The 12,707-nt window shown below is 36.4% G+C and overlaps 1 protein-coding gene and 1 long non-coding RNA gene across 7 annotated transcripts in view; one reads left to right on the forward strand and one right to left on the reverse strand.

The window, feature by feature from the left end:
• Nucleotides 1-12,707, forward strand: part of LOC131439151 (sestrin homolog) — a 119,225-nt gene that overhangs the window by 21,304 nt on the left and 85,214 nt on the right. The window lies entirely within an intron of this gene.
• Nucleotides 11,597-12,444, reverse strand: LOC131439152 (uncharacterized). Its single transcript, XR_009231066.1, has 2 exons — nucleotides 11,911-12,444; nucleotides 11,597-11,846 (listed from the first exon to the last, which is right to left on the reverse strand). It is a non-coding gene; the product is annotated as an uncharacterized LOC131439152 (long non-coding RNA).

Genomic DNA, 12,707 nt, shown 5'->3' on the forward strand with positions numbered 1-12,707 from the left:
TTTTGATGAGTGCTACACCAGTGGTATCGGGGCAGAAAAAGTGTAGCACTGGTGTAGTGCAATTGGCAAAAACGAACGGTTTCAGCGCAGCTTTCGCTACACCGGTATAGTGCAATTTAAAAACGAAAACGACATAAAAAATGGCTGCATTTGGGAAGTTGCTTCCTGTGAGCTTTTTCGTTGAACGTAACTTGTAGAATAACATTTCATTACTCAGATACATTTATTCCATCGTAACTTAACGTAACTTTTTCTGTGATATAAAATTTAAAAAAATCGTTAAAAAATAATTGAGAATTTTGAAAAATATATTTTATTTTCGATTTCACGGAAAATCGGATTTTTTTCAGATTTTTTTGTAGAAGCTCTAAATTTCTAGTTACAATTGTTTGAAAATAATGTGGCCAAAAACACATACGCCCTTTTCATAAATTAGGCTTGAGTGAAAAAAATCTCTAGACCAGTGAAAAATACTTCATTTGCCATACCGATCACACATGTAAAGTCTCATGAAATAGCCAAGGGGGTCGAGCCAGAATTTTACCTTTTCTGGACGTTTTGGCGTGGAATTTCTCCATAGCGATTCGTCGAATGAAAAAGGATTATGATTAAAAATGTGAATTGAGTGAAGTAGGACAAAATTGCAGAAGCATTCTTTTAAAGCTGCATAATATGTTTTTATTTACTTCGCATTTTGTCTTCGTCTCCTCATTGCATAACAGTTTATAATGAACTATTATGCAGTTCAACAGTTCAACATGATCCACAAAGTAGACGTAAAGTATTTTTGTATGAATCTTTGTTAGTCTGTTTTATTGAGGATCTTTTAAAAGGAAATAGTTTTCAACTGGGATTTCACTTTATTTTTAGTAATGATGATGAAAAAAAAAAATGATGATGATGATGGTCCCACCTCATACCCCTACAAAGGTGTGAGCAGAACGAGTTATCTAAATGATAATTAATATTTTTGCACATATCTTAACCAGTAAACAAAAGAAAACGATCTGATTAATCTAGCAGGTATAGATTCTTCTTCAAAAGAACGACTGACCACAAAATAACATTCAAATATCTCGGATTTACTATCCAGGGTTAATCAAGAAAATTTCCAACCCGGGAAGATCCTTGATCACATCAGGAATCGAACCCGATATCTTTACCAGTATCAGACAGTAATTCACCTGGCCCTTCCCGCCGGACCAGTTCATCGCTACACACATCAGCTACGATGGAGTAACGAGACTGCGGATGAGCAGAGCCAAGCCCAATTCCATCAACAACTGTCGATCCCAATTAGTTTCCCGAATCTATTCCTTAAATAATTATCCAACCTTGCGATCAAGGTCAAGAGCAAACTTAACACACTGAATGCTAAGGCTCTTCGGCCAGTCCTGTTCGCTTTCCAAATAGTCACTACCTGCTTCGCGCGCGAGGCTCAAACGTTTGTAGACTGCTCATTATTTTCAACTCTCAAACAAACTAAAAATCCATCATCATCATACCGAACATAGTAACTTAATACGTCTCACAATAATATATATATAAACAAAAAAAATACAATCTTCGTAATACGTAAAAAAATAAAAAATCTAAAAAAATTGAACTAACTAACTAAATATTTGCTTACAAAGCGGATTTTATGTGTGAAATACATAACTTTTTGAACTCCACCAATGAGGCCGCGCGTTTGATCTCTCTTGGCATCGAATTGAAAAAACTTATTCCCTTGTACAACAATGAGTTTTGCGATCTGGCTAACAAAAAGCTTGGTGTTCTAGCATCAGACGCGTTTCTAGTATTGTACCTATGCAAATCAGTTCCTCTTTCAACTCGATCACACAAATATCGAGGCAGCATGCCATTTAATATCTTGAAAATAAATACCATGGTTAAGTAGTAAATTCTCTGTTTCACTGAAAGCCATTGTAATGCGTTCAGTAGAAAATCTGAGGAGGTATATCTACTACATTTTAGAATTAATCGCATGATCTTATTTTGCAGTCGCTGTAATCTCAAGATTTGTGTGTTATTAGCAAGAAACAGAATGGATGGGCAAAAGTCAATGTGTGGTGAAATGACTGTTTTATACAAAAGAATCTTACTATGGGTCGTTAAGTCATTTTTCAAACGACATAATACACCATATTTTTTGGCAATCTTCTTGATGACGTTATTGATATGAGATTTGAATGTTAACTTTTCATCAATTATGACTCCAAGATACTTCATTTCTCTAACGCGATCAATAATTTCACCATCAATTTCCACATTGGCGTCATGACCGGTGCTGACAGAAGAAATAACCATATATTTAGTTTTCGCGACGTTTAGTTTCAGTTGCTTAAATTTTAACCATCGAACCAGCGAACTTAGATCCTCGTTTAAATGTGCAACAGCTTCATTGAAATCTCTAGCCGTAATGAACAGAACAGTATCATCAGCAAACAAATTTATATCACAGAAACGTAAGACTCGCTTCATATCATTAATATACATGATAAATAGAATAGGACCTAACACACTTCCCTGAGGCACACCAAGTGAATTGCCGAGGGAACTAGACATTACATCGTTAAAAACAGTCTTTTGAGATCTACCACATAAATAGTTTTCAAACCATTCATGTGCCATTCCCCCGATGCCAAAACGCCGCAATGTCTGCAACAATAAAGGTCTTGAAATTGTTTCAAAGGCTCTCTTCAGATCCAAGAACACAGCAAAAATACTCTCTTTGGCTTCGATTTTCTCCTTCCATTTTGCCAATACTAGGTTCAAAGCGGTTTCACAAGAGTGACCCTTACGATATCCCGATTGTTCCGGTATTAGCAAACTGTTAGAGTTCAAATAGTTAATCAGCTGATCTTTAACAACAAGTTCCAAAATTTTTTCCAGCGTGTGCAGCATGTTAATGGGACGGTACTCCTCGGCTTTATCCGTTCCAGTAACCTTGGGGATAGGAACAACCAGAGATTCTTTCCACACTTTTGGCACGTGCCCCGTGTACAACGATTCATTTACCAGATCCAGTAGATCGTGTCCGATAACATGAAAGCAATCCTGTATCACTTTTGAGTTTACATTGTCAATACCCGTCGATTTTCCCAAATTAAAACAAATATTTTTCAGTTGTTCAAAAGCGATTGGTTGAAATTCATCAAGTCTACAATAGTTATTCATCGGCTGTGTTATTTCAACAGGTTCACCTACCAATTCAATACTTTGATTGATCTGCTGAACACTATTTATGAAATAACTGTTGAACTTTTCAGATATAATTTGTTCTGTGTGTTCTTCTATACCGTCAAAAGTTATACTTTTCGATGCACTATGTGTAGGCTTGATAAGCTGTTTGAGAATTTTCCATAACTCTCTACTGTTTTGTTGATTTTGATCGATTCTCCTCTGTATGTATTCAAATCTAGTCTTCTTCAGTGCCCGTGAATAAATATTTCGTGCTTGTGTATATCTACTCCAGTGACTATCATTGTTAGTTCTACAGAATCTCTTGTACTGTTTATCCCTCTCCCGTTTTAACCGTAAGAGGTCTATTGAGTACCAACTACTCGAGCTGTTCAAACTAACATACTTTTCAATTACTAATTCATTAGTACACTTTTTCAGTATGTCAGTAAGAATAGATGCCCTGTGATCCAAATTTCCAGTCAACTGTGTACAACCCAAGCTTCTTGATACAAGTCGAGATATGGTTTGCTTTGAATAGTTTTTCCAACTCTTGATTTTCACCGTATCTTCCTCATTTCTAGAGCTACTCGTTACGGAAATTGCAATTGTTTCATGATCTGAAATCTTGCAATCGGATTCCGCATTTGAATAAACACCGTCGAAATTGGAATACACGTGATCTATCAATGTTTTACTGTATCTCGAAATTCTTGTAAATTCATTCACAGTTTGCCTCAAATTGAAGAATTCTGCTAACTGTTTCAATTGATTCGAACCTTGATCACTGAGCCAATCAATATTAAAATCTCCAGTAATAATATTTAGTTTACCAAAATCGACGAAATTCTCCCACCAGTTTTCTAGAATTTCCAGAAACTGGCGGTCGCTTGAACTTGGAGAGTGGTAAACGACTCCATAATTTCCCATCTGCATGCCTCTTTCAACTGATATACCCAAGAACCAATTATTTCCAACTGCTTCGTTTGATTGAATGCTGAATTTAATTGATTCTCTGGCGTAAATTGCAACTCCACCCGTGTGCCTGGAATGGGACAAACAAAAAGCAACAGTGTAACCCGGAACACTGAACTGATCGAAAGCGTCAGAATCAACAATATGTGTCTCTGAGAGCAAAACTAATGAAGGATGTCTATCCTCTATAAGATGACGCATTGCGACATAATTAGAAGACAAACCGGCTATGTTCAAATACAAAATATCTGAATGCCTCCCATCGATTAGTTGCTATTCCATTGACATAATGTTGTTCTTTTTCGTTTCAAGCAACCTCAGATATACAGGACACTGCTTACTAAATGCTGGATGGTGAATGTCTAAATTCAATTTCCTTTCTTTGTTCATTTTCAGACAATTAACGCATTTGAATTCAGTTGAAGAACACTCAGATGTTCTATGTGCGGAATTACATTTGGAACAATTTTCACTGTTTAAACATTCGGTGCTCTTGTGATCAAACTCACCACACTTGAAACAGCGCAATACGTTGAACGACTCGAAAACCGAACACCTATCCCAGCCGACGCAAACCTTACCGGCGGCCATCAAACTAGAATAAGTATTTTTATCAACCTCAATTATAACACTGAATTTGTTATATTTGAAGCGTGGATTCTCAAAGTCAGCAACAACTTTTACATCTTCAATCGAAATTTCCTGATTTTGACTTTTCAATAGGTCAATAAATACATCAGAGGAATATCGATCACTCATCCCAACTATTTTCAGTTTAGGTTTCCCGGGCTTGGGTATAACAGCATTGTATTCAGTACCTAAATTGCTTTCAATGTTTTCTTTCACTGACTGAATATCCTCTCCTGCTGCACACTCAACAATAATCGAGCCATCTTTACCATTTTTGAAATTACTAATTTTATGTGTTCTTGGATCCAACCTACCCTTCAGAAATTGTCTCGTGTCATCACTTGTTTGCGAAGACTCAATAGGTTTAATCATAATAACCGAGCGAGTCTCACGTTTTCTGTTACTTTTCGTTCTATTTCTAGCTAATTTACCAGAAAGAACATCCGCGTATGATTTTTTATTATTTTTATCAAAAACTTCGTCATTACTATCATTATCAACATTTTTATCATGTGGTTCATCATCAGTATTAGACATAATTTTTCTTTTGCGTCTGGGATTTCCATCTGACTCCGAATGAGTCTTTCTATCTGCAACAATTTTCTTTCTCTTCATTACGACCAATTCATTATCATTGCGCTGATTATTCTTAATCACGAAACTTTTCAAATCTTCCAACTTTTTGGCCACACTGTTTTCTAAACAGGCCATTTTGCTCTCCAGAGCATCATTGGAAGATCTGATCAGTCTCTCGATTCCACTCTCTATCGCGATATTAATATGTGCCTCGATACTCTCCCGCACAGCAGCAAACGAATCAGTGATGGATTTGAATTTCTCCATCTCCTTCTTCATATTACTAATGAGCGAAAGAACATCATCCTTTGGCATCATATTAGACACCGCGGCACCTTCCAAACAATCAGCACATTTAAACAAAAGCGCCGGTGTATCTGAAACCCAACCGGCCATGGCTCTCGTAAGCCCAGTACAGCGCTGGTGATAGCCATTCTCACAAACTGAACATGTTATTCTAATATCTGATATGGTTATTTTTTCCTTACACTTCACACATTCACCCATCATTCATGCACAAACCAAACCGGCCCGACACACAGCTGGGGGAGAAATCAAAGCAAAGTGAACCATGCAAAAACAATAGACAATGCATTCAATATACCACGGTACGACGCCGCTTTGTTTGAGCGACCGCCGCACGGCGATTACTGACACAATTTACAGCACAAAATAGAAGTATTTACAAAACACTTTCTACTTATCTGTTTCAAGCACAATTAGTCACTTGCTTAGTCGAAAAAATTTTCGCAAAAAGCCACCTATTTCACACAAAATTTATCACAATTTGACTCAGCACTAAAGACGCACAAGTTACCATGTTCGCCATTCAATACCAAATTCCAAATCAGACGAGTACAATCATCACAGCGTTTTATTGTTATTATAGACTTTCTTTTAGTAGTATTTTACCAGATTATTTATTTAAGCTGAGATTATTTGTGTCCACTACCAGGGAGCTGCTAATTGATGCCCTTCGGTGTAAGGGATTGTGGTAGGTAATTAAAAAAAAGTTTCTGCTACTTTCAGAACACTTTGTTTTGCACCGAAGTGCAATACTTTAACTGACGTTTCGTACAAATACGTCCGTTTAGCGATTCATAAGTGGCATAACAGTTCAACATAATCTGTAATGCCCTGACAAGTTGAAGACGAAAAGAAGAGTAAATTAAAAAAATAAAACATTCTGCTCTTTTGAAATAAGCTGTACCGTTCAGGAATCCTTGGAAAAATCCTGTCGAAATTTGAGAAATTTCTAAATTTTTTCACTCAAAAATGTTTTAAAATTTGAGTGAGTTTAATTCAAAATTAACGTAAAATAAAAAAATGCTCTTTCGCTCAAATTTAAATATACGAAATCTCTAGATAGAGTCATTTCAAATGGGGAGCGCTTAAAAATGATAAAAATTGTTCGTGTTTGTAGTCAACATTGAACGATTTTGAAACTCTTATGCTTGACTTATCACTTAGCATAATTGAAACCACAAAATGCTAATAAAATCATCAGTGATTGATGGTTGATAGTTTTAAAAACAGGATCTAGAAACGGTAATGAAAATCGATTTATTCTTGCATCACCTATAAGAATGTTCCTAGAATGGAAACACACTTAACAATACGGTTGAGATGACGACTTTAAGGTATTATTTTCGCACAAATGTTCAACAACTCAACGCTTAATCTAATGTATGAGAACCAGTGCGATAGAATTTCAGTTTCAATCGATCGACAAAATAATATCAGATGAAAATTGAATTTATGGCCACTGAACGTCAGTATATCGATACAAATTCATTTGAAGTTTTGCTTGCTCAGTTTCAAGTGCCAAGTAGTCTAGCTGTTTCATTGTCTTCGCTGTTGGTAGTGAACAGGTTAAAATGAATAGGCAGGCGCGGCAACTATGGGGGGGCAAAGCACTTTTTGCCCCCCAAAAGATTTATTGGAGGGACCATGCCCCCCCCCCCCCCAATATTTTGACAACTGGAATAAATATTAGAAAATTTGATAGAGATATCTTATGATATAACACTTTTTTTCTGTTATCCCCTTAGTTGGTCTCCGTAATCCTTCATATTTCTTAACTAAATTACTAAATGCTATACTTTACCACTTTCGAATATTGGTTATTACTGGAATAGTAGGGAAAATGTTCGTGATTTTTAATTGGTTACTTTTTATTTGCTCTAACCTCTCCGTTTCCTTTATAAAAATGCTTTATATATTGCAAAGTTCAATGATCTTTAGTAATAATCTTTTGTGCCCCCCCAATATTTCATGGAACTTACCGTCCCTGTGAATAGGCATAGACATCAACTCAATAACCAATACTCTCTTTGGCAAGAATTATAAATAGAGGATGGCGGTTCTTATTTAAGTTTTCGATTATCACCAGTAAGTTTGAATCGATAGTTTTCGACTGTTTGAAATGTATTAAGATGTGTTCTAAATGATTAAAAATGAAAACTGAATGAGGGAACAATTAATTTATGTTTATTTTGTTATTGATATTTCAGTTATCATTGGTTTACCTTTCATCTATTATCTTGAACCAATTCGAATGTTTACATGAATCTCATTTTAAGGCCGCTCTCACACTATTGAAAGAGATATTTTGTTACTTCAAGATATCAAAGTGGTTAAACTGAGCTTTTGAAGAGAATCGATTGAAGAACTGAATGCTGCTCATTCGTTACGTCAGTGAACGTTGTGTGTGTCAGAGTGTAATGCTTACTGCAATAGAGAGATCGTCAGTGTGTTTCACATTCGGTTTCAATTGAATTGAATGAAGTTTAACTGCACTGATGAGAACACATAACTTGAATAAATTTTACTGAAACCCATACTCAAGTTTTCACATATTTTTCCTCACGAATTTGAGTAGTCAGAAAGCAAATCATGAGCTAAGTTCTAGGAGCGTGTAGTTGGATCAAAGATAAACTCAAGATTACAATGTCCCATACAATCCTTCGAAAAATATCGGGTCAGTAATCGTGAACCAGTGAACTTAGTAATAGTATAATTTGGTTGACCCTTCGTTAATAAGCGTCGATAAACTTCCATTCACTTTAATGCTTCGTAAGATAAGATTATAACAAATTGAATATATTCTTAGTAATAATCAATTGATTTTTCAAGTTCCAAGATCTACTCGATATGCAGCAAAATACCGAGTTTTCATTCATTTTGCAGCTTAGGATTGGTACTTCATAAACAAACCCAAAACCAACTAAAGAGCATTTCCGCAATTTTTACATAACTAGCGTGTTACGTAAACCAGACTAACGAGCGATGACCTCAATGTTTAGATAAATGTAAGATTGCCCAAAGTGTTGTCATGGCAACTTTGGCAATGCTCGCAACCTATTTTTTACGATCCAGTCAAAGTTTGAATAGATAACGATTCAGTTACTAACCACTAAGATCTCAGGAATCGGTTATTTACCCAAAATTTTGATAGCATCAATATTTTTTTCTACCTATTTTTTGGGTAGCTCATAGAAGAGCTCGACAATGAGCGATTTCTACAAAAAAAAGTAATCTCGATTTTGCCAAGCGTGCAATACAAATTTGTGACACCGATGGTGATAGATAGTTAGATATCATTTCAATGCGATTAAAATGTACAAAATACGGACTTTTGAAATAATTCCAAAACGCGACTCAATTACTAGTAGTAAGAAGTACATGAAATCCGAAAATTCAAGAATCCTCTGATTTTTTTTTCAATGTTTTGATAATTTGATAAAGCAGAAACTCCTTCGCATACTTTGGACTGTAAATCATTAAAAATGTGTTAAACGTAACTTTCTTCGTGTTCATCACTAAATACTTCTGCTTAGTTATGTAAATTATTGTTATATTATATCTGTTTCAAAGTTGAGCTAAACTGAATTATCCGTAATAGTCTGAATTTTCTATAAAGTTAACGCGAATTTTTCAGAAATCATTTGCCTAAATATAGAAAAAAAACTCTTACTTGGCCAATAATAAACAGTAGGTAAAATATACGAAACAGATATATCTCTGCAAAACAGGCCACTAAAGAGACGCTGACCACTTGTTTACCGAAAAACATTCATTCAAAACACCTTCGCCCGCTTGGATGACTTTGCTTTTTTGCGAAACCTGCTTACTGCGATCCCGACTACTTGCGCGCCCGTCCGATAAGTTCTTTAAAAACCTTGAGCTGTACCATGCTCTTCAGGCATGCTCTGCCTGAACCTCCTCAACCTGATTGGTATTCCAGCCACAAGTTCCAGTATTGGCGCTAGCGGCCAATGTGGTGGCGTTGGTGATTGGCGAGAGCACGAAATCTTCCGACTCACTCAAATGTACATTCGTCGACTAAGCTCCGTAACATCGCGTAGTCCAAGCGAGGTTGACCTCCAGCATAAATTGTCAACAAAAAAAAACCCTGAGTTTGGTAGATCACAGTGTTTCGCCTCAATTTTTAAATTTTTTTCTGTCAGTCTTTTATAACGGTGCGCAGTCAGGAAGAAGTAAAATAATGCCGCAGCTAATTTTTTATGCATGCACCGAAAAAATAAGCAAAATCATTATCTTCCATACCGACACAAAGTTTACACTTCATCTTTCCAGTTTTATCTCGCCACCATATTTAATCCGCTGTCGCACCTATTTTTATTGCGATGAGTCAGTCTCGAACATGATAATTTTGTTCTTTCTTAGTTTGGAAAAAAATTGTTTACTATTCATGACCAACTCTTTCTAAAGCAACTCGCGATCCAGTTGCTGGCTACGGCCCTGTCGTCACGACTTATTAATTTAATGAATGGAAAAATAAATGGCCAAATAGATCGTTTACGATCTCTCCACCGGTCAACGTTTGTGGAGAGGCTTACGGATTGCGCGAAAATCGCAAAGCATTGGAGGACGCATATTAGCATAATTTTACTATTTTTGGATGCTCTTTTTTGTTTTCGGGGACAGACCGCTCTCGTGGTCAAATGCCATTGGCTGGTTTGTCCGTTAGGAGGTATATTTTATTAGAGTTTTTTTTTCTTCCATCCAATCATGGAAGTAGATCGAAGCCACAGTGGTATACCACGAGGTTAACTGAACTGTTGGTTTCAACTTCATTTTGTTAGAATAGGTACCGAACTATTTTATTATTTCCTGAAGTTGGAATTTGGCTTAGTTTAACTTTTTTTTAAACAGTTCCTCCTCCCGTTTCCAATGAGGCTCAATTGTTACAGAAATTCTACGGATTGGAGGAGATTTTAATGTCCGAGTCGGTATTGATAAAAATAGGTAATAGATCTTGAAAATAACTTAAACTTTGAAAAAAAAAAGATTATGAATGATTTACCCCATTGTCTATTTTTCATCCTACTATTTGGAATCGGTAGATTTTATAATCAAATGAATGGAGAAGATCACATTAATATGAATAAATGCCCTAAGCTTTCACGAAAGTGACACCAGTTGATGTTTATCAGTGATTTATGGTACATGTTCTTACCAGATCGGTTGAATAGGTTTACTTATTGTAATTTTTTCTGGGTAACTACTTTGCACTAATTAACTTTATAGAGCAGCAAGCATGCATACAAATACCTACAAAAATGAACAAATGACAATACAAACTTCACAAAATCGTTCCATCGATCAAATTTCAGCGCAAAGCGACTGGGATCAATAAAATACGACATAGGTTAGCTGGACGTAAGTGCTAAATTGGCTAATATGGTTTCGCCGCATCTTTCTGATTCATGTTATGCTCGTTATCACTGATTCGGATCTAGGATCGTTATCACTGATTAAGATCTAACTGCGGCATTGCCACTGACTTTGAGTAGACCGGACAAACGAGACTATTGCAGGTTTATAGGCAAGAGGCCGACACTTCCAACTGACCATTGGTTGGCTCGGAATGCGTCACTTCGCAGAATACAATTTTCAATATAACTGATCCAGCTTCGCCACAACGAGTGTTCATACTTAACTAGTAAAGAAACAAGTTTGGAGTAGCCCAGGCAAACGGATGGACCACAGTTTAGCTCACGAAAGACCGCCGCTTTCTAATAAGGAACTTTCTAACCCGCCCCCACTAAAAAATAAATTACTTGGTTGGATCAAATGGAGACTTGAAAGTTTGCGAGTTTTGAAAAGCACATTATAAACGAATGTAGACTAGACTCAGTTTTATCACTCACATAGCGGAATGCTTTTTAACTGATTTCATGCTTTCTCCGAATTCAAGTTGATCACATTTCTTAACTTTTCATGAAATTTTTATTCACACCCAACTTCGAAAACTCGATGTCCCTACATCACCGTTAAAGATTTCAACTCTATCTACGTCTGCTGCGAGAACGGCTACGGGAACGACTCATGCGAGTACGGCTGCTTCTACGGCCCATCCCTTGTCGGGAACGGGACCTCGATCGAGATCTGTTGCCGCGGCGACGGCGTCCCGCGTCCATCGGTTCCTGGTGAGTTTCGTTGTTTGAACGTTTGGTCTTGATAAAAAAGTGAAATACCGTTGAAATAAAATTAAGGTAATTTGAACACAGCAAAACATACAATTCCATCCATTCCGAGAGTGGTCCTATATGCTCTTGATATTTCCAAAAAAAAATTGTTTGAAATTCGCTTCAATTTGGTTTTACTGCTCAATTTATGCTTCCTATCTTGAAGTAGCTCGAAATACAATGACGGGAGATTTTTTTTCGTTCAATGTCTAGCCTGCTGTGATGAAAACTTTCTACCGGAAACACTGAGGAAAAAGTACTTATGTCGCTTGAGAAAACTGAAACTGACCCAGGGTAGATTCAAGAAGCAAACAATTTTAACGAAACTGTGTTGGATTAGTTGTTTCTTTTTTGTTACCTAGCAACGGAAATTCTTGCTAACCTGATATAAGAAACCAGGTTCGAAACTGACTCGATTTTCAGTTGAACTACGTCGAAACTATAGGTTCGGGGCGGGTAGGGTCTACACTTTTGAAAAATCATTTATTATTTTCTTTGTATTTTCTTATAGTAAAATATTTCAAGAATATTCTGTGAAATTTTCAAGCCTATAGAAGCAAAACTCAGCAAGTTACGGGCCTTTATCTTTACTTATCTCATACTGCGAAACGGTAAGAGTTCGGTACATAGGCCCAAGATTTTTACTTCGATTGACTTCAAAACTTCACAAAACATTCTTGAAATGCTTCATTATAATAAATTATTAAAAAAAATTATGTTTTGAAAATGTTAGACCCTGCGGGCTCTCTGGAGTAATATGTTATTTCCATTGATAACAATAGATACAAAACTTTAGTCGCGTTTTTCTCGAAAGCAGGTTTTGAAGTCCGTGTCCATCGTCATTCAAAA

Source organism: Malaya genurostris, chromosome 3, assembly GCF_030247185.1.
Source record: "Malaya genurostris strain Urasoe2022 chromosome 3, Malgen_1.1, whole genome shotgun sequence".
Lineage (NCBI taxonomy): Eukaryota > Metazoa > Arthropoda > Insecta > Diptera > Culicidae > Malaya > Malaya genurostris.